The sequence below is a fragment of the Pristiophorus japonicus genome, chromosome 14 (assembly GCF_044704955.1).
Source record: "Pristiophorus japonicus isolate sPriJap1 chromosome 14, sPriJap1.hap1, whole genome shotgun sequence".
Lineage (NCBI taxonomy): Eukaryota > Metazoa > Chordata > Chondrichthyes > Pristiophoridae > Pristiophorus > Pristiophorus japonicus.
Window position 1 is genome coordinate 121802621 of NC_091990.1, and position 19254 is coordinate 121821874.

The 19254-nt window shown below is 46.2% G+C and overlaps 1 long non-coding RNA gene across 1 annotated transcript; it reads right to left on the reverse strand.

Moving 5' to 3' along the window:
- Positions 1–4180: 4180 nt before the first annotated feature.
- LOC139279480 (uncharacterized) lies at positions 4181–17849 on the reverse strand. The gene is made up of 2 exons (XR_011596484.1): positions 17516–17849; positions 4181–4398 (listed from the first exon to the last, which is right to left on the reverse strand). It is a non-coding gene; the product is annotated as an uncharacterized lncRNA (long non-coding RNA).
- Positions 17850–19254: the final 1405 nt, after the last annotated feature.

Below are 19254 nucleotides of genomic sequence, written 5' to 3' on the forward strand. Positions count from 1 at the left end.
ACATAGCCAAGTTTGCTGACGATACAAAGATGGGAGGGAGAGCAATATGTGAGGAGGACATAAAAAAGTTGCAAAAGGACATAGACAGGCTAACCGATGGGCAGAAATTTGGCAGATGGAATATAATATTGGAAAGTGTGAGGTCATGCACTTTGGCAGAAAAAAAAAATCAAAGAGCAAGTTATTATTTAAATGGAGAAAAATTGCAAAGTGCCGCAGTACAGCGGGACTTAGGGGTACTTGTGCATAAAACACAAAAGGTTAGTATGCAGGTACAGCAAGTGATCAGGAAGGCCAATGGAATCTTAGCCTTTATTGCAAAGGGAATGGGGTATAAAAGCAGGGAAGTCTTGTTACAGCTGTACAGGGTATTGGTGAGGCATGCAGTTTTGGTTTCCATATTTACAAAAGGATATACTTGCTTTGGAGCCAGTTCAAAGAAGGTTCACTAGGTTGATTCCGGAGATGAGGGGGTTGACTTATGAGGAAAGGTTGAGTAGGTTGGGCCTCTACTCATTGGAATTCAGAAGAATGAGAGGTGATCTTATCGAAACATATAAGATTATGAGGGGGCTTGACAAGGTGGATGCAGAAAGGATGTTTCCAGTGGTGGGGGAGACTAGAACTAGGGGGCATAATCTTAGAGTAAGGGGCCGCCCATTTAGAACTGAGATGAGGAGAAATTTCTTCTCTCAGAGGGTTGTGAATCTGTGGAATTCACTGCCTCAGAGAGCTGTGGAAGCTGGGACATGAAATAAATTTAAGACAGAAATAGACAGTTTCTTAAACGATAAGAGGATAAGGGGTTATGGGGAGCGGGCAGGGAAGTGGAGCTGAGTCCATGATCAGATCAGCCATGATCGTATTAAATGGCGGAGCAGGCTCGAGGTGCCGTATGGCTGCTCCTATTTCTTATGTTCTTATGTACCCTATGTAAACTAGAAATGATCCAAAACTTGGCTACCCGTGTCCGAACTCACACCAAGTCCTGATCACCCATCACCCCTGTGCTCGCTGACCTACATTTGCTTCCGGTTAAGCAATGCCTCGATTTCAAAATTCTCATCCTTATTTTCAAATCCCTCCACGGCCTCGCCCCTCCCTATCTCAGTTATCCAGCCCCACAACCCCCCCCCCCCCCGAGATATCTATGCTCCTCTAATTCTGCCCTCTTGAGCATCCCTGATTATAATCGCTGAACCATCGGTGTCTGTTGGCTGGACCCTAAGCTCTGGAGCTTCCTGCCTAAACCTCTCCACCTCTCTTTCTTCCTTTAAGACGCTCCTTAAAACCTACCTCTTTGACCAAGTGTGAGTGTGAGTAAGTGTATGTCTGTGTATCTGAGTGTATGTATATGAGTGTGAGTGTGTATCAATGTGTAAGTGTGTGTTGGTGTGTATGTCTTTGTGTGTGAGTGTGAGTGAGTGTGAGTGTGTGTTGGTGTGTATGTTTTGTGTGTGTTAGTGTGTGTCTGAGTGCGTGTGTTGTGTGTTGTTGTGTGTGTTTGTGTGTTATGTGTGTTGGTGTGTGTGTATCTGTGTATCGAAGGGGAGGGAGTTGGTTGAAGATGTCCACATTGCTAATCCCTCCACTCTCTCTCTCTCTCGCACACAGGCAGCGAGGCGCCGGCTCCAACACATCCACATCGCTCTCAGCTTCACGATCACACGGAATCCGTCTGCGCCTCGCACACTCGCCGGGTCAGTCAGCACCGAGAGCAGAGCGGAGCGGACAGAGGGCTGCAAGGCTGGGCGAGGGGAGGAGGAGATGCATCAGGAGAGTCGCCGTTCGGCTCGCTACGATGCTGGGTGTGCAAGGAGCGGGAAGGTGAGCGGGGGCTGGGTGTTGGGGGGAGTGCAGAGGGGCAGTGGTGCCTGGTGAACTGGTCTATGGGGCTGTGCTGTGATTGGGATGCAGGGCAGGGCAGGGGGTGATGGAGCCAGTGTTTTGGGGGGAGGGGGGGGGGAGGATTCCCCATGGGCGGGCAGTGCCGGGACCAGCACACACACAGCGGCTGCAGACAGACCCCGGCACCGGGCTCAGGGGTTCGGTTATCCGCACTGTTCGCCGGCTCCCGGGCCATTAGTTTGGCCGCAAATGTGACTTTCTTGGGAGGGAAGAGGGGCTTTCACTGTCACTGGGGGTGTGTGCAATGCAAAGAATGGTCATGGAACAAGCCGCTGCTGGGCAGGGAGTGCTGCGGAGTCCGGGTCTACATCGGGTCAGAGCCAAGCTTAAAGCCCCACTGACCCGGGTCTGGACTGTCCGCACCGGGTTCGCGGAATCCCGACTGACTGCCGGAAAGTTGATCTATTGGTGGCTGGAATGTCAAATTCGCATGATAGAGAGCCAGAGGGAGGGAGATAGTGAGAAAGATAGAGGTAGATAGAGAGAGAGAGAGAGAGAGTGAGAAAGGTAGAGAGATAGAGGTAGCAAGAGAGAGATAGTGAAAGAGGTAGCGAGATTGAGGTAGATCGAGAGAGAGGGAGGGTGATGGTGAAAAAGATAGAGGTAGATAGAGAGAGAGAGAGAGGAAGGTGGAGAGATAGAGGTAGATAGAGAGAGAGAGAGAGAGAGAGATAGTGACAGAGGTAGAGAGATTGAGGTAGAGAGAGAGGGGGGGGGTGTGGTGAGAAAGATAAAGGTAGATAGAGAACGAGAGAGTGAGAAAGGTAGAGAGATAGAGGTAGATAGAGAGAGAGATATATATATAGTGACAGAGGTAGAGATTGAGGTAAATAGAGAGAGAGAGGGAGATAGATAGTGAGAGAGGTAGAGCGATAGAGGTAAATAGAGAAATAGATAGAGAAAATAGAGAGAACAGGAGATAAGATAGATAGATAGAGATAAATACAAATAGATGGTGAGATAGATAGATTTATAGAAAGAGATAGATACAAAGAGTTAGTGAGATAGATAGATCGTGAGAGATGGGGAGAGAGAGATAGATCGTGAGAGATAGACAGAGAGATAAAGAAAAGTAGAGAGAAATGGATGGATAGAGTGCGATAGATAGATGGATAGATAGAGGGACAGATAGAGAGAGAGATAGATGGATAGAGAGAGGAGATATATATATATAGAGAGAGGTGAGAGAGAGAGATAGATAATGAGAAAAATAGATGAATAGATAGATGGCTTGAGAGATAGATAGATAAAATAGATAGATAGAGATAATAGAGAGAGAGAGATTGTTGGATAGATATATAGATAAAGGCGATGGATAGATAGATAGATAGAGGAGATGGATAGATATAGTTAAAAGAAATAGATGCATAGATAAAGGCGATGGACAAAGAGATAGATCGATAGATAGTTAAAGGCGATAGTCAGACAGACAGACAGAGGAGATGACTGGTACAGAGCAGGAGTCAGAGGAAGAGGGGTGGAGAGATGGTCTGATCCATACTCGGACCCTGTGAGTGAAGAGTCTCAGTCCCGCTGTGTGTCTGCGGTGGGAGAGTGAGTGAAACTGAGACCATCCCAGGGTTTGTTAACATTGCTCATTCGTCCCGACACAGCGAGGGACGTGAAAACCAGCCCGTGCCAGTCTACTGCTGCGAAGGTAGGGTTTTAAATGATATGTACACATACACATATATGTATATATAGAGGCGTTGTAAGGATAAATGTGTGACTGGCCCCCAGCATGTGTTGAGAGTGTCCGCTGGGGTATGAGGAGCTCTGCTCGCTAGAGGGCGGTTCAGGTTCGGGTCCCCGGTCCCACCGCCTGAACCTTCCAGGGCCCTCAAACAGGGGGCAGAGCCAGACCCTGAAACAGCTGGGAGGGGCAGCGTGGACACCGCACCTGCCTTGGGGTTAAACCACTGGGGGAAAAAAGAATGTGCCCTTCATTAAATTGTCGCCACCATATCCCATAATATACCGATACGATGGTGGGAAAAGGTTGAAATATTTTACTCAACAGATTCTAGATAAGACAACAATATGTTTTGTTAATAAGAGCATTTTTCCCCATCAAAAGTACTAAACTGGAAGTGTGGCTCATCCGAGATCTGTGTTTAATCTGCATTTATAATTCCTGTACTTATTTTCCAAGATTAGGATTGTTTTTTTTGGGGGGGGAGTGGTGGTTATGAAAATGATTTTACCTGGATTATCCTGTAAGTCATTATTAACTAGAGTTGGAGTCCAGTGCTGCTTACTATTCAAAACAAAATGAAGTGATTTGCATTTATTAAATCAATAGCAAAAGGCCACGCCAACACTCCTCCAACACCTTGGCACCAATTAAAGTGTTCACTCCCACCCGCAGAGCGTTCAGCCCTCCGGTTATTTCCCATCAAATCCAAGTGCTCAAGGAACAGGTGGCCAGTGAAGTCAGTCTCTCTCTGCCGACCCTCTGTCTCTCCTGCAGGTATTGTACCGAGCATAGATCTGGCCAAAAAAAAACATAAATTGTTCATTAATAATTGTGAATTTATCGTTAGTCCTAATTTGCAGAGTCGGTACAAATTTGTGGAGTTGCTTCTAATTAAATGCCATTTTAATGCAGCAGTAAATATCCTTTTACAGCGAAGAGTCATCATTTTATCCGCAGCTTACAAATGCACAGTTTCATAATCTATTGCAGAGTGTGACTAGGCACTTGCACCTTTCCTTGGAGCCACGCAGCACCGCAACAGGAACATTCCTTTCTGCCTGCTCCTGGTGACAGCTAAAGCCGATTGCACCTCTCAGACCCCACGCTGTTTAAAGCTGGTATTGCGGTGGCAGGGCAGGTTGAGAAAGTGGTTATAAAAAGCCTACGGGATCCTGAGCTACCTAAATAGAGGCGTAGAGTTCAAAATCAAGGAAGTTATGATAAACCTTTATAAAACACTGGTTTAGCATCAACTGGACTATTGTGTTCAATTCTGAGCCATCGCACTTTAGGAAGGATGTGAAGACCTTACAGAGGGGGCAGAGAAGATTTACAAGAATGGTTCCAGGGATGAGGGACTTCAGTTATGCAGATAGACTGGAGAAGCTGGGGTTGTTCTCCTTAGAGCAGAGCAGGTTGAGAGGAGATTTGATAGAGGTGTTCAAAATCATGAGGGTCTAGGCAGAGTAGCTAGAGAGAAACTGTTCTCATTGGCGGAAGGATCGAGAACCAGAGGACACAGATTTAAGGTGATTGGCAGAAGATCCAAAGGCGACATAAGGGAGTCATTAGGATCTGGAATGCACTCCCTGAAAGCGTGGTGGAGGCAGATTCAATCGTGGCTTTCAAAAGGGAATTGAGCAAGTACCTGAAGGAAACAAATTTGTAGGGCTACGGGGAAAGGGCAGGGGAGTGGGACTAGCTGAAGTGCTCTTGCAGAGAGCCGGCACGGGCTTATTGGGCCAAATGGCCTCCTGCTGTGCTGTAACCATTCTATGATTCTATGAAAATGGTCAGAATTCTAGATCAGGCTAAATATGACTGTCAGTGTCAGCCATGGCTCATAGAATAGAATCATAAAAATTTATGGCACAGAAAGAGGCCATTGGGCCCATCATGTCTACACTGGTCAAAAAAGGGCTATCCAGCCCAATCCCACTTTCTGTAGCCCTGTAGGTTACGGCACTTCAAGTGCGTTTCCAATTACTTTTTAAATGCTGGTTTATGTCTCCGCCACACTTTCAGCCAGTGAGTTCCACACCCGCACCACCCTCGCGGTGAAAAGATTTTTGTTCAACTCCCCTCTAATCCTCCTACCAATTACTTTAAATCTATGCCTCCTGATTATTGATCTTTGCGAATGGAAATAGGTGCTTCCTATCCAGTAGGCCTCTCATAATTTTATACACCTCAATTAAATCTCCTCTGCTCAGCCTATCCAATCTTTGCTCAGAGTTTAAATTCTCCAGTCCTGGCAACATCTTCGTAAATCTCCTCTGTGCCCTCTCTAGTGCAATCACATCTTTCCTGTAATGTGGTGACCAGAACTGCATGCAGTATTCTAGCTGTGGCCTAACTAGTGTTTTATACAGTTCAAGCATAACCCCCATGCTCTTGTATTCTATGCCTCGGCTAATAAAGGCAAGTATCCCCTTTGCCTTCTTACCCACCTTATCTACCTATCCTGCTACCTTCAGGGATCTGTGGACATGCACTCCAAGGTCCCTTTGTTCCTTTACACTTTTCAGTATCCGACCATTTATTGGTGCAGAAATTGCGGGCGGATGCCTCTAACCTGAAAAATATTTACAAATTTACCTGGTGGTCCGGAGTCTTGTGGTCCTGGGCCTCTACGCGAAGGCCTGCATAGAGGTCCACGTATCCCAGGGACGTAAGCGCTTCACACGCATCCCTGGGATCACATGGGCCAGCCCAACCAATCAAAGTAGGGGTATCCCATTCATACTTGTCTTGAGTTTCGTATGTACGGAATCACCATAAGTACGAACGGGAATACCCCCAAAAATACACAAACATTTAAAATACATTTTTTAAACATCATATACTTAAAATTAATCAAAATAGAATGTAATTAATTATTTTAAACAAAAATTAAATTTTTTGAAAAATTAATGTATTAATTTTAAAGGGTCTAAAATAAATTGATCTTATTTCACAGGTTTTTAAATGTTTAAATTATAGTAAAAATGAATAATTCTGTCTTTTAAAAGTCTTACGCTGATAAAAGCAGGCCTTACACCTGTTTTATCAGTCATCGGGCATTCGCTAGGCAGAAGTTGGGAAAATAGCCCAACTCTTCGCCCGCAGAGGCCCATTTCTTCCAGATGCATGCGATCTGTCAAGAGGGTTGCATGCAAAACCCGGAACTTGTGGGGCCCCTATGAACGTTTGCGCACCTCGTACTGGCCCGCAAGTACTGCGAATTCAGGATCCTTGTGTATGCCCTTGCCTTGTTAGCCCTCCCCAAATGCATTACCTCACACTTCTCCAGATTGAATTCCATTTGCCACTTTCCTGCCCAGCTTTCTTCCTCACTATTAACCATATGGCCAATTTTTGTATGATCTGCAAACTTCTTAATCATGCCCAATACATTGAAATCTAAATCATTGATATATACCACAAAAAGCAAAGGACCCAGTGCTGAGCCCTACGGAACCCTACCGGAAACAGCCTTCCATTACACTTTGCTACCTGAGCCAATTCTGGATCCAACTTACTATTTTCCCTTGGATCCCATGGGCTTTTACTTTTTTGACCAACCTGCCATGTGGGACCTTGTCAAAAGCCTTGCTAAAATCTATGTAGACTACATCAAATGCACTATCCTCATCGACCCTCCTTGTTACCTCCTCAAAAATTCAATCAAGTTAGTCAGACATGACCTTCCCTTAACAAATCCATGCTGACTCTCCTTGATTAATCTGTGCCTTTCTAAATGATGATTAATACTGTACCTCAGAATGTTTCCCAATTATTTTCCCACCACCGAGGTTAGGCTGACTGGCCAGTAATTACTTGGTCTATCCCTTTCTCTCTTTTTAAACAACATTATAACTTTAACAGCCCTCCAGTCCTCTGGCACCATGCCTACAGCCAGAGAGGATTGGAAAATGATGGTCAGATCCTCCGCTATTTCCTCTCTTGTCTCTCTTAACAACCTCGGATACATTTCATCTGGGCCTAGCAATTTATTTCCTTTCAAAGATGTTAAACCTCTTAATACTTCCTCTCTCTCTCTGTTTATCCTAGCTAATATTTCATACTCCTCCTCCTTAACTACAATGTCTGCATCGCCCCTCTCTTCTGTGGAGACAGATGCAAAGTATTCATTAAGAGCCATAACATGTCTTCCGCCTCCACACACAGGTTACCTTTATGGTCCCTAATCGGCCCTACTCTGTCTTTAGTTATCCTCTTGCTCTTTATGTATTTATAAAACATCTTTAGATTTTCCTTGATTTTACTTGCCAATATTTTTTCATGCGCTCTTTTTTCTTCCTAAATTCGTTCTTAATTTCACCCGTGCACTTTCTAGGCTTTCTGTAGTATTGCGCTCTCAGGCATCTGACAAAAGCTTTCCTTGTTTTCCTTATTCTACCCTGCATGCTTCTTGACATCCAGGGGGATCTGGGTTTGGGAGTCCCACCCTTTTTCTTTGTGGGAACATATTTGCTCTGTACCCTCACTAACTCCTACTTGAATGCCTTCCACTGCTCTGACACTGATTTACCTTCAAGGAACTGTTCGCAGTCCACTTTTGCCAAATCACATCTCACTTTAGTAAAATTGGCCTTTCCCCATTTGAGAACTTTTATATTTGGTCTATCTTTGTTCTTTTCCATAATTACGCTAAAGCTAACGGAATTATGATCACTACCACCAAAATTCTTTCTCACTGATACCCCTTCCACTGCCCAGCTTCATTCCCTAAAACTAAGTCCAGAACTGCCTCCCACCCCCACCCCTCACCCCCTCTTGTTGGGCTTGCTACGTACCGGCTAAAAACGTTTTCTTAAAAGCATTTTAAGAATTCTGCACCCTCTGCACCTTTTACACTGATTCTATCCCGGTTAATATTAGGGTAGTTAAAATCCCCTACTATTATTGCCCTATTGTTTTTGCATTTCTCAGAAATTTGCCTACGTATTTGCTCTTCGATCTCCCTCTGACTGTTTGGGGGTCTATAATACACTTCTAGCAGTGTGAGTGCCCCTTTTTTGTTCTTCAGTTCAATCCATATAGCCTAATTTGATGATTCTTCTAACATATCATCCCTCCTCACAGCTGTAATTGTTTCTTTAACCAATATTGTGACCCCTTTCCTTTTTATCCCTGTCTATTTCAGTTGAAAATCCTGTAATGAGGAATGTTGAATGATCATTCCTGCCCTTCTTTATGCTATGTTTCAGTAATAGCTATGATATACTTCCACGTGTCTATCTGTGTCTCCAGCTCATCTGCCTTGTTCACTAGACTCATTGCATTGAAGTATATACCGTTAAGCACTGCCAATCTCCTTCATTGTCTATTTTCTAGCCTTTATTTCCTCTGCCTTCCAAACTCACTCACTAATTTACTGCCTTATCTTTCCAGCTTTGCTTCTCTCCCTACTAAATCTAAATCACTACCCCTGCCAAGTTACTTTAAACCCTCCCCATCACCACTAGCAAACCTCCCCTCGAGGATGTTGGTCCCGGCTCTGTTGAGGTACAACCCATCCAGCCTGTACAGCTCCCACCTTCCTCAGAACTGGTCGCAATGCCCAAGGAATTTGATGCCCTCCCTCCTGCACCATCTCTCCAGCCACGCATTCATCTACTCTAACCTCCTATCTCCATACTCACTCGTGCATGGCACCAGGAGTAATCCGGAGATTCTACTTTTGAGGTCCTGCTTACTAATCTTTTTCCAAGCTCCCTAAATTCTGCCTGCAGGATCGCATCCCTCTTTCTATCTATGTCATTGATACCAATATGGACCACAACCTCTGGCTGTTCACCCCCCTCAGAATGTTCTGCAGCTACTCAGTGATATCCTTAACCCTGGCACCAGGGAGGCAGCATACCATCTTGGAGTCACGTCTGCAGCCACAGACATGCCTGTCTGTTCCCCTAACTATTGAATAAGAACATAAGAACATAAGGAATAGGAGCAGGAGAATGCCACCTCGCCCCTCAAGCCTGCTCCGTCATTTAATAAGATCAGAGCTGATCTGATCATGAATTCAGCTCCACTTCTCCACCCGCTCCCCATAACCCTTTATTGCCTTATCACTCAAAATCTGTCTATCTCTGCCTTAAGTATATTCAATGACCCAGCCTCCACAGCTCTCTGGGGCAGAGAATTCTATAGATTTACAACCCTCTGAGAGAAACATTTCTCCTCATCTAAGTTTTAAATGGGCGGCCCCTTATTCTAAGACTAGGGGCTCAATTTTCCCCAGTGATTTACGGTGTTTTTTTGGTGCACGCTGCTTTTTTGGGCCTAAATTAAAATATCCAAGTTTCCCCAAAGATTGTGCGCCAGCGTAACTCAGTTAGTTACAATTTTTTTAGGTTCGTTTTTTTTTGCTTCATAGTGGCTGATGTCTGCGCCAGTTTTTCACAATTATGCAAGTTTGTCCAACTTGCATTTTTCCTTGGACAGCGTTTGTGACCACTCCCAAAAAATCCTCTGGGCACTTAAGAAAAACCAGCGCATATCAGAAAATCGGTGCAGAAAGACCCCATTATTTTTAGGCAAAGTTTTGGAGGGAGTCAAGAACGCATAAATATGCATTATCAAGCTTAAATGTTTCCAACTGAAAACGCAAAAAATTGAAGTTTCACACAATTTTGGATTTTTTTTTTAAAGTGCCATGCCACCACCAAACATCTCCAAAGCAGGCTTGAGGGTCAGAGCATCGGCCGGCAGAATTGGTCCCTCACCCGGACTCAGGGGCTCGGGGCTCGGCTTGAAAAGAAGCCCGGGTGGGGGTGGGGTGGGGGGTTGTGGAAGCCGAACTGAAGGCATGAGAAGCCTTACACTATTCAGCAAGCAGCATTAAATGCAGCCCGGGCCCAGGGTCGGGGTTGTTTTCCGATCTAAGCAAGCCTATTGCACATGCTCAGACCTGGGTGTGGTCCATACGAGGGTGTTGATCTTGGGGAGAGAGACAACAAAGAAGCTTGTCCTGCCTGCCGTTTTGAGCTTCTTGCAAAGGTACAATTTAATTATGGGGGCAATACTGACAATGTTATACCTCGTGCAAATCTTCTGCCTGATGGTGCTGCGGAGAAGACAATTGATTCGACGTCTTTGCATGAGGAATATCAGAGCACATAGGATGATGGGCAGGAGGCCTTACCCACGTCGGGTATATCGATCCAGGCATTCATACCTGCACCTGAGTAATGCAGACTGCATCAGAAGGCTGAGTTTCCACAAAGAAGTTGCAACCGAGATCTGTGAGTTAGTAAAAGCAGACCTGCAACTTAGAAGCGTCTGGAGGACTGCTTTGTCAGTTGAAGTGAAGGTTACAGCTGCACTTTCATTCTATGTGTCATATATGTATACTCTGTGTATATACTATGCTGGTACCACTAGAGAGTGCAAGTGTGGGAGGCCCAGGCAGGTGCTGTATAAAAGGCTGGTCACCAAGTTGCTGCCTCACTCTGAGTTACAATAAAGAGACTAAGGTCACAGCAGTTCAAGCACAGCACTAGGCCTCGTGGAGTTATTCTACAGATAAATAGAGACATAGTACTATGCATCCAGGCCACAACTGTGTGCCATTTCTCAGCATGCAGCACTTATCTGCATTCGGCAGATGACTGCTGCACTATATGCCTGGAGGAATGACTATATAAAATTCCCCATGACCACCTAGGCAATGCGTGAAAGGGCTGTGGGCTTCTCCACGATTGCTGGCTTTCCAAAGGTACAGAACTGCATTGATTGTACCCACATCATCTTGCGAGCACCTTTGGAGGATTCCGAGATGTACAGGAACAGAAAAAGCTTCCACTCCGTTAATGTGCAACTCGTGTGTGATGACATGCATCGCATCATGTCAGTTGATGCAAGATACCCTGGGAGCACCCATGATGCATTCATCCTACGCAAGAGCGCTGTATCTGCCATTTTTCAGCAGCAGCCAGAAGGGCAGAGCTGGCTGCTGGGAGACAAAGGGTACGGCCTCGCCACCTGACTCATGACTCCCCTACGAAAGCTGACCGGGAATACAACATGTCGCACATTGCAACACGCAGCATAATAGAGAGGACCATTGCACTACTTGCAATACTCCCCTGAGATTGTTGGTCAGTTCACTGTTGTGTGCTGCATGCTGCATAACTTAGCCATCATGAGGCAGAAGCAGCTGGTAGTAGAAGACCCACCTGAGGTGAGAGTGGCTGTTGATGACGAGGAAGATGCAGATGACGAGGAGGACGAGGAAGCCATGCAACTACCTGAACCCGGAGCACGACAGCAGAGGAGGGCAGGCCATCGTGCCCCTTTAACGATTGCTTGAGCCTTGCGCCAGCAGCTCATCCGTGAACACTTTACTGCCTGAAGGCTCAGCAGCAATTATTCCAAATGGACCATGTTTACTGTTTGGAACTGTTCCGTAATGTTGTGATGTGTTAATGGAACAAATAATGGAAATGATTCTTCTTTACTTCAAAAAGTTGTGTTAATAATGGAACAAATAATGGAAATGATTCAGTTATAATTTAAAATATATTTTATTCAAAAGCTTAACAAACATTTGTTTGTACTTAACTTTAATAAAAATATTCTTGTATCAAACTTTAAAGTTTTCAGTTAAGATCACTTACAAACTTTAACATCACTTAAAAACTTTAAGATCACTTACAAACTTTCAAACTTGTAAATTTACATAAAATTACAAAAAACTTTTAATTTGAGAACAGTTACAACAGTAACAACAATAATAAGAACAACAACAGCAGCAAAGAAAGGCTGCACCCATCTCTCCTCCACCGTATTCTCAGACCACCCACTGCGCTTGGTCTTGTTGATTCCTCCCTTGCCCACAGGCAGCGTTTCTCGGGTTGGTACCAAGCTTATTGTTTCGAAAATCTCAGGTAATGTGCACTTCTTGATGGGGGTGGGGGGGGGAGGGGGGTGGTGATAGGAGGTGCAGCTGGTGGGGGGGGGGGGAGGGGGTGGTGGGCAGCTGGTAATGTGGAAGGCCCAGCTTGGAGTTGATTCTGTCAATGGGCATGGGGTCTGGGCATATTCCCTTATTGCAGCATTCCCTCCATCATATGCCCTGACAGTGTGTCAACTATCTGCAACATTCCCTCCCTCATGTTCTCCGACAGTGTCTCAGCTACCTGTGACATGCCCTCTGTTAGCGCGAATGATTTAAGCAATTCCCGATAGCGCTCTACGTCTCCTTAACGAACTGCCTACCACTGTTTTGCCTGTTGGTCCGACCCTGTTCACAGGTTGGATATTCGTCGGTCGCTGGACACCACCTGGCCCCAGGATAAGTTTTAAGTAAATACTCACCCGGTGTTTCCAGGGGTATCAAAGCGATCTCCGAAATCCTGCTGACTACACCACCATTAGCACGAATGAATCCTGGAAGAATCACTCGTCACTCAGGTCAGTTCCAAACGTCAAAACGGTTTATTTACGCTGTCAGGGAGAAAGCCTCTGGGTAACTCCAAGCACTCCTCTCCGCCGAACAAAGAAATTCATCGATACTTATATGTTTTACAACAGTTTACTACAGCTACTCAGCCCATTTTGGCTGGACACAATCCAATAATAACAAGTATAGATTACATATTGATTTCTTTGGGCCAATGGAATTGGCTGCAGGCACCAGGGGACTGCGTGATCACCTCATGCTTAGTTAGAGGCTTACTCATGGCCTCATGATATTTTCCAGACCCCCTTATCTCGACTGTCCTTGGGTTCTGTTTGCGCCTAACCTCCTTATCTTAACACAGTTACAGGAACCCCTTTGTCCAATATTCTACCAGGACATTTTGTTTGGGAGTTGCTGATTAGAGACAATCTGCTGAGTGTGCTCTTTTCAGAGTTCCTGTGTAAGGAAATGCAGTTATATCAGTTAACTAGGAATGTAGTCAATTTGGCTAGCTAAGTTCCCCTAATGCTTTGCAGAATCTCTGGCAGCCATTTTATATATACATACACACATATACCCTGCAGGCGCCTTTGCCTTTGGAAGCGCCCTACAACACCCTCTCTCATGTTTAGCAACAGTGTGTCAACTACCTGCAATATTCCCTCCCTCGTGTTCACTGACAACGCATCAGCAACCTGCGATATTCCCTCCCTTATGTGCACCGACATTGTAGCCGCTGCCTGTGACATTCCCTCCCTCATGTTCCCGGACACTCGTGAGAGTGTTGTTACTTATCCTGACAGTCCCGATACCTCATCACCCACCCCACTGATGGTGTCCAGGAGTGATCGCTTAAGGTCAATGCTCTCCACACTCATTGCCATCACCTGAACCACATCTATTAGATCCTGTACCTCAGGAGAGCGCTGTCGAGCTCTCCTTCCCCTCCTCACCCTGGGTGTGGCTCGCTGCACCTCACAGGGATCCGCAACCTCGGACGGTGGGGCCCTGGGTGTGCCTCGCTGCACCCCACTGGAATCCCCAGTCTCGGACTGTGAGAAACCATGGAATGTCCCAACACTTGTACCATTCAGGAAAGGGGCTGGCACCTCAAATGGTCAGCACCTGCACCTCCTCCAAAGCGAATATAAAAGTGGGGGCTTCAACCATCACCTCCCCCTTCTCCTCACCCCAAAGCTCTTGGTCTGGAAGGGGGGATTGGAAGATGTTATCCTCCTCAGGCTCGTCCGCGTCTGAATCTTCTTCTGCATCGTCAGGGTTGGCCTCAAGTTCTGCAAAATACAACCGAACACAGATAAATGGTTAGCAGCAGAGGAGGTGGCAGGGTGGGTGACATGAGTAGGCTCACACAGCGCAGGCAGCAGGCTGATTTGAAGGACCACTGTGAATGATAGCTCACCATTGCTTCAATCGATGCGTAGCTGACCGAGGCATTCCCATGAACCGAAGCATGGCTAGCCCACGCAGTACTTAACATTTAGCAAAGTCAGACTGTGGAATTTGCAGGACTTACCCTCTCCCTCGAGTGTGGGTCCAGCTTGTGCAGTGGTGGTTGTTTTTCTCCAGGCAGGACCCATCAAAGTAGCGACCCTGTCTTTCAAAGGTGGCAGTGGGTGCAGATTTGCCGGGCCTCCTCCTGTTCGAGTTCTTTTCCCTTTTGTTGTGTGCCACCTTCCTCTGCAATGATGAAAATATAACTTTTTAGAGAGGGTGTCTTTCTGCTGGGTGGGACATACAGATGGTCACAGTTACAATTGCAATTCCATTGAATAAATTAAAATATTACTTACGCTAACTACTTGACCAAGATTCTGCCACTTCTTTTTGCATTGGCTTCCAGACCTCGGGGTGGTCACCATTGCACAGTAATCTTCTGCTGGTTCCAGCGTTTCTTCATTTCTTTTGGTGAAACTTTTATGTGACCAGAGCCTCCACTTCGTTCTGTAAGAAATTCTTGATCCTTGAGCCGCGTTGCATTTTGTATTGCAGCTCCGATTTTTCCAATGAGAATTAAAGTTCTCACATACAACTGGCTCTTTAAAAATGGCCGAAGGCAGACCGGGAGCTGTACTGGGCATGCACACCCATAGCGATCATATCAAAAATGTCCTTTTTTTTGCGCATGCACAGAAGGGGGGGGGAGATCGTTTTTTCGGTGCAGACATTGGCTCCACCCCCCCCAAAGCTACAGGACAGGCTGCGGAGGGCCAATTTCAAAAAATAGAACGGGGAAACTTGGTACTTAATTTTTTCGAGCAGTTGGGTCCAAAAAAAACGGGCGTAACTCTGGCAATACGCAAAAAAACCGGCATTGGGGAAAATTGAGCCCCAGGTCCCCTAGTTTTAGTTTCCCCTATGAGTGGAAATGTACTCTCTGCATCCACCTTGTCGAGCCCCCTCATTATCTTATATGTTTTGATAAGATCACCTCTCATTCTTCTGAACTCCAATGAGCATAGGCCCAACCTACTCAACCTATCTTCATATGTCAACCCCCTCATCTCCGGAATCAACCTAGTGAACCTTCTCTGAACAGCCTCCAATGCAACTATATCTTTCCTTAAATACGGAGACCAAAATTGTACACAGTACTCTAGGTGTGGCCTCACCAATACCCTGTACAGTTGTCGCAATGGTCTCTCTGCATTTATACTGTATTCCCCTTGCAATAAAGGCCAACATTCCATTTGCCTTCCTGATTACTTGCTGGACCTGCATACTAACTTTTTATGTTTCATACATAACCTCACATTTTCCAACATTATACCCCATCTGCCAAATTTTTGCCAACTCACTTATCCGGTCTATATCCCTTTGCAGATTGCTTTTGCTTTTGCTTTTCTGACCTTTCCCCTCCCCCATCCTGTACAGCTGAGCCACCCATGGTGCCGTGGACTTGGCTCTAGCTGAACTCCCCAGATGTACCACTGCCTTCACCAAGATTAGAGAGCAAGATGCATTCGGGACTCCTACACTACCTGCCTGGGTCTCCTTGTCTGTCTGGCGGCCACCATTCCTTTCTCTACTTGCAAACACTAAAGCTGCGGAGTGACCACCTGCAGAAACATGTGGTCCACAAAGCACTCAGCCTCATAGATGCACCGCAGTGACGCCTGCTGCTGTTCAATCGCCAAAACTCAGAGCTCGAGCTCCTCCAGCTGACGACACTTTCTGCACATGTAGTTCTCCAGGACACGAGAAGTGTCCTGAAGTTCCCACATGGCACAGAATGCACATTCAATTGGACTGAGGTGTCCTGCTTCTATTTATGACATTACTAACTAAATTTCTTAGTTTAACCTATTGTCCCAACATGGAAAAAGACAAAGGTAATACTCACCCATCCAACCATCTACCTGCTGTCCTGTGACTTCACTCCTTGCCTTTTGTTGTTTTTGGTTTCACCGAATAGATACTGCTGCCTCCACTCAAGTCCAGCTCTATCCTGAGCCTTCTCTCCCACTCTATTTATTCCACCTCTGCTTCTGCCGCCTCCGCACAGGTCCAGCTCAGTGGGTCTTGCCACTGAGTCAGAGGGCTGTGGAACCAAGTCCCACGCCAGATACTTGAGCATAAAATCTAGTATCTGGCGTGGGACTACAGTGCTGTACTGAGGGAGTGCTGCACTGTCGGAGGTGCCATCTTTCGGATGAGACGTTAAACCAAGGCCTCGTCTGCTCTATCAGGAGGATGTAAAAGATCTCATGGCATAACTTCGAAGGTGAGCAGGGCAGTTAGCCTCGGTACCCTGGCCAATATTTATCCCTCAAGCAACATCACTAAAAAACAGGTTATCTGGTCATTATTGCATGCTGATTGTGGGAGCTTGCTGGGAGTAAATTGGCTGCCACGTTTCCTACGTCACAACAGTGACTACACTTCAGAAAGTATTTCATTGGCTTTAAAGTGCTTTGGGGCGTCCGGTGGTCGTGAAAGGCGTTATATAAATGCAAGATTTTCTTTTTCTTTTTATACAGTCAATGGTGAAATATTGATCAATCACTTCATTTTTGCGGGAATTGGATAATTTCTGGTCCAAACACTTTCCCACGCAGCTGTCAAGTGAAATAATGGTGTGCATTTAACCTAAAAAAAACATGTGGGTTTGGAGCTTGGGGGTAGGTAGTTAAATTGTTAAAAATCGGAATCCCGACCTGAACCCAGCTCCAACCCGCCCACTTACAGTTTCAATGGAGGTGGGATGGGGGCGGGCTGAGGAGGGCAGCCAACTGCTGCCAGAAGGCGGGACGTCAATTTAAATCTTATAATAAGCCTGGAAGCCTCTTCTTTAACCTTCATTTTGTTTTAACTACATGTGGACAGATTTTACCCACTTCGTAAAACACAGCAGTTACAGCAAGGCGAGGACTGCTGCATCCAGGATATAAGTGCCTTTACACTTTCCTTCCTGGATCCAGATTCCCTGCCAAACACACCCACTACCATTGGAAACTCCCTTCCAAGGTCTCCGATCACCTTACCAAACCCCCTCCCGCCGATGATCCTGAGGCCAGCCACGATCCCCCAGTGGCCCGCCCCAATCTGCTCTTCCATCCTCCGATCCAACAGCGACCCCGATCTTCCTCAACCCTGCCACCGATCCTCGGGAGTCTGGCACTGGCCTCAACCGAGCCCCCGCTTCTGCCTTCATGTGGCCTCAAGCCGCAGGCCTTCACACCCGGAGCCAGCAAACCTCTCAATCTGGCAGCTGCGGGTGGGAAACAGAGGCTTCAGATGCAAATCAATCCGTGCCGTTATAGTGGGCACGGTCTGCGGTAATGTCGGCCGCCTTGGTTTTCCGACTATCTCGGAGTGCCGCCATGCCCGCAAATGGCTGTCCCCATGAAAATCCGGGTCAAGGATTTTATTCCAACACAGGCACACAGTTTAACCTGCTGCACCAGGAACAGACTCTGTAAAGGATTTAGATTCAAGCAGTTCAGGGTAACGTACCTTAAGGAAAGAGCAGAACCAGATTTGGAAGGCGAATCATGTGATGTAAAACCATCCAAGTCATTCCACTGTGATAAACAGCCCAGATACTATCCCAGTGATAAACAACCCAGTTACTGACCCAGTGATAAATAGCCCAGATACTGTCCCTGTGATAAACACCCCAGTTACTGTTCCAGTGATAAACAGCCCAGATACTATCCCAGTGATAAACAGCCCAATTACTGTCCCAGTGATAAACAGCCCAGATACTGTCCTTGTGATAAACAGCCCAGTTACTGTTCCAGTGATAAACAGCCCAGATACTATCCCAGTGATAAACAGCCCAGATACTATCCCAGTGATAAACAGCCCAGTTACTGTCCCAGTGATAAACAACCCAGATACTGTCCTTGTGATAAACAGCCCAGTTACTGTTCCAGTGATAAACAGCCCAGATACTGTCCCTGTGATAAACAGCCCAGTTACTGTCCCAGTGATTATCAGCCCAGTTACTGTCTGGTGATATACAGCCCAGTTACTGTCTGGTGATAAACAGCCCAGTTACTGTCCCTGTGATAAACAGCCCAGTTACTGTCCCAGTGATTATCAGCCCAGTTACTGTCTGGTGATATACAGCCCAGTTACTGTCTGGTGATAAACAGCCTAGTTACTGTCTGGTGATAAATAGCCCAGTTACTGTCTGGTGATATACAGCCCAGTTACTGTCTGGTGATAAACAGCCTAGTTACTGTCCAGTTGTAAACAGCCCAGTTACTGTCCCAGTGATTATCAGCCCAGTTACTGTCCCTGTGAAAAACGGCCCAGTTACTGTCCCAGTAATAAACAGCCCAGTTACTATCCCAGTGTTAAACAGTCCAGTTACTGTCCCGGTGATAAACAGCCCAGTTACTGTCCTGTCCCGGTGATAAACAGCCCAGTTACTGCCCGGTGATAAACAGCCCAGTTACTGTCCCAGTGTTAAACAGCCCAGTTACTGTCGCGGTGATAAACAGCCCAGTTACTGTCCTAGTGATAAACAGCCCAGTTACTGTCCCAGTAATAAACAGCCCAGTTACTGTCCGGTGATAAACAGCCCAGTTACTGTCCCAGTAATAAACAGCCCAGTTACTGTCCGGTGATAAACAGCCCAGTTACTGTCTGGTGATAAACAGCCTAGTTACTGTCCGGTTATAAACAGCCCAGTTACTGTCCCAGTGTTAAACAGCCCAGTTACTGTCCCGGTGATAAACAGCCCAGTTACTGTCCTGTCCCGGTGATAAACAGC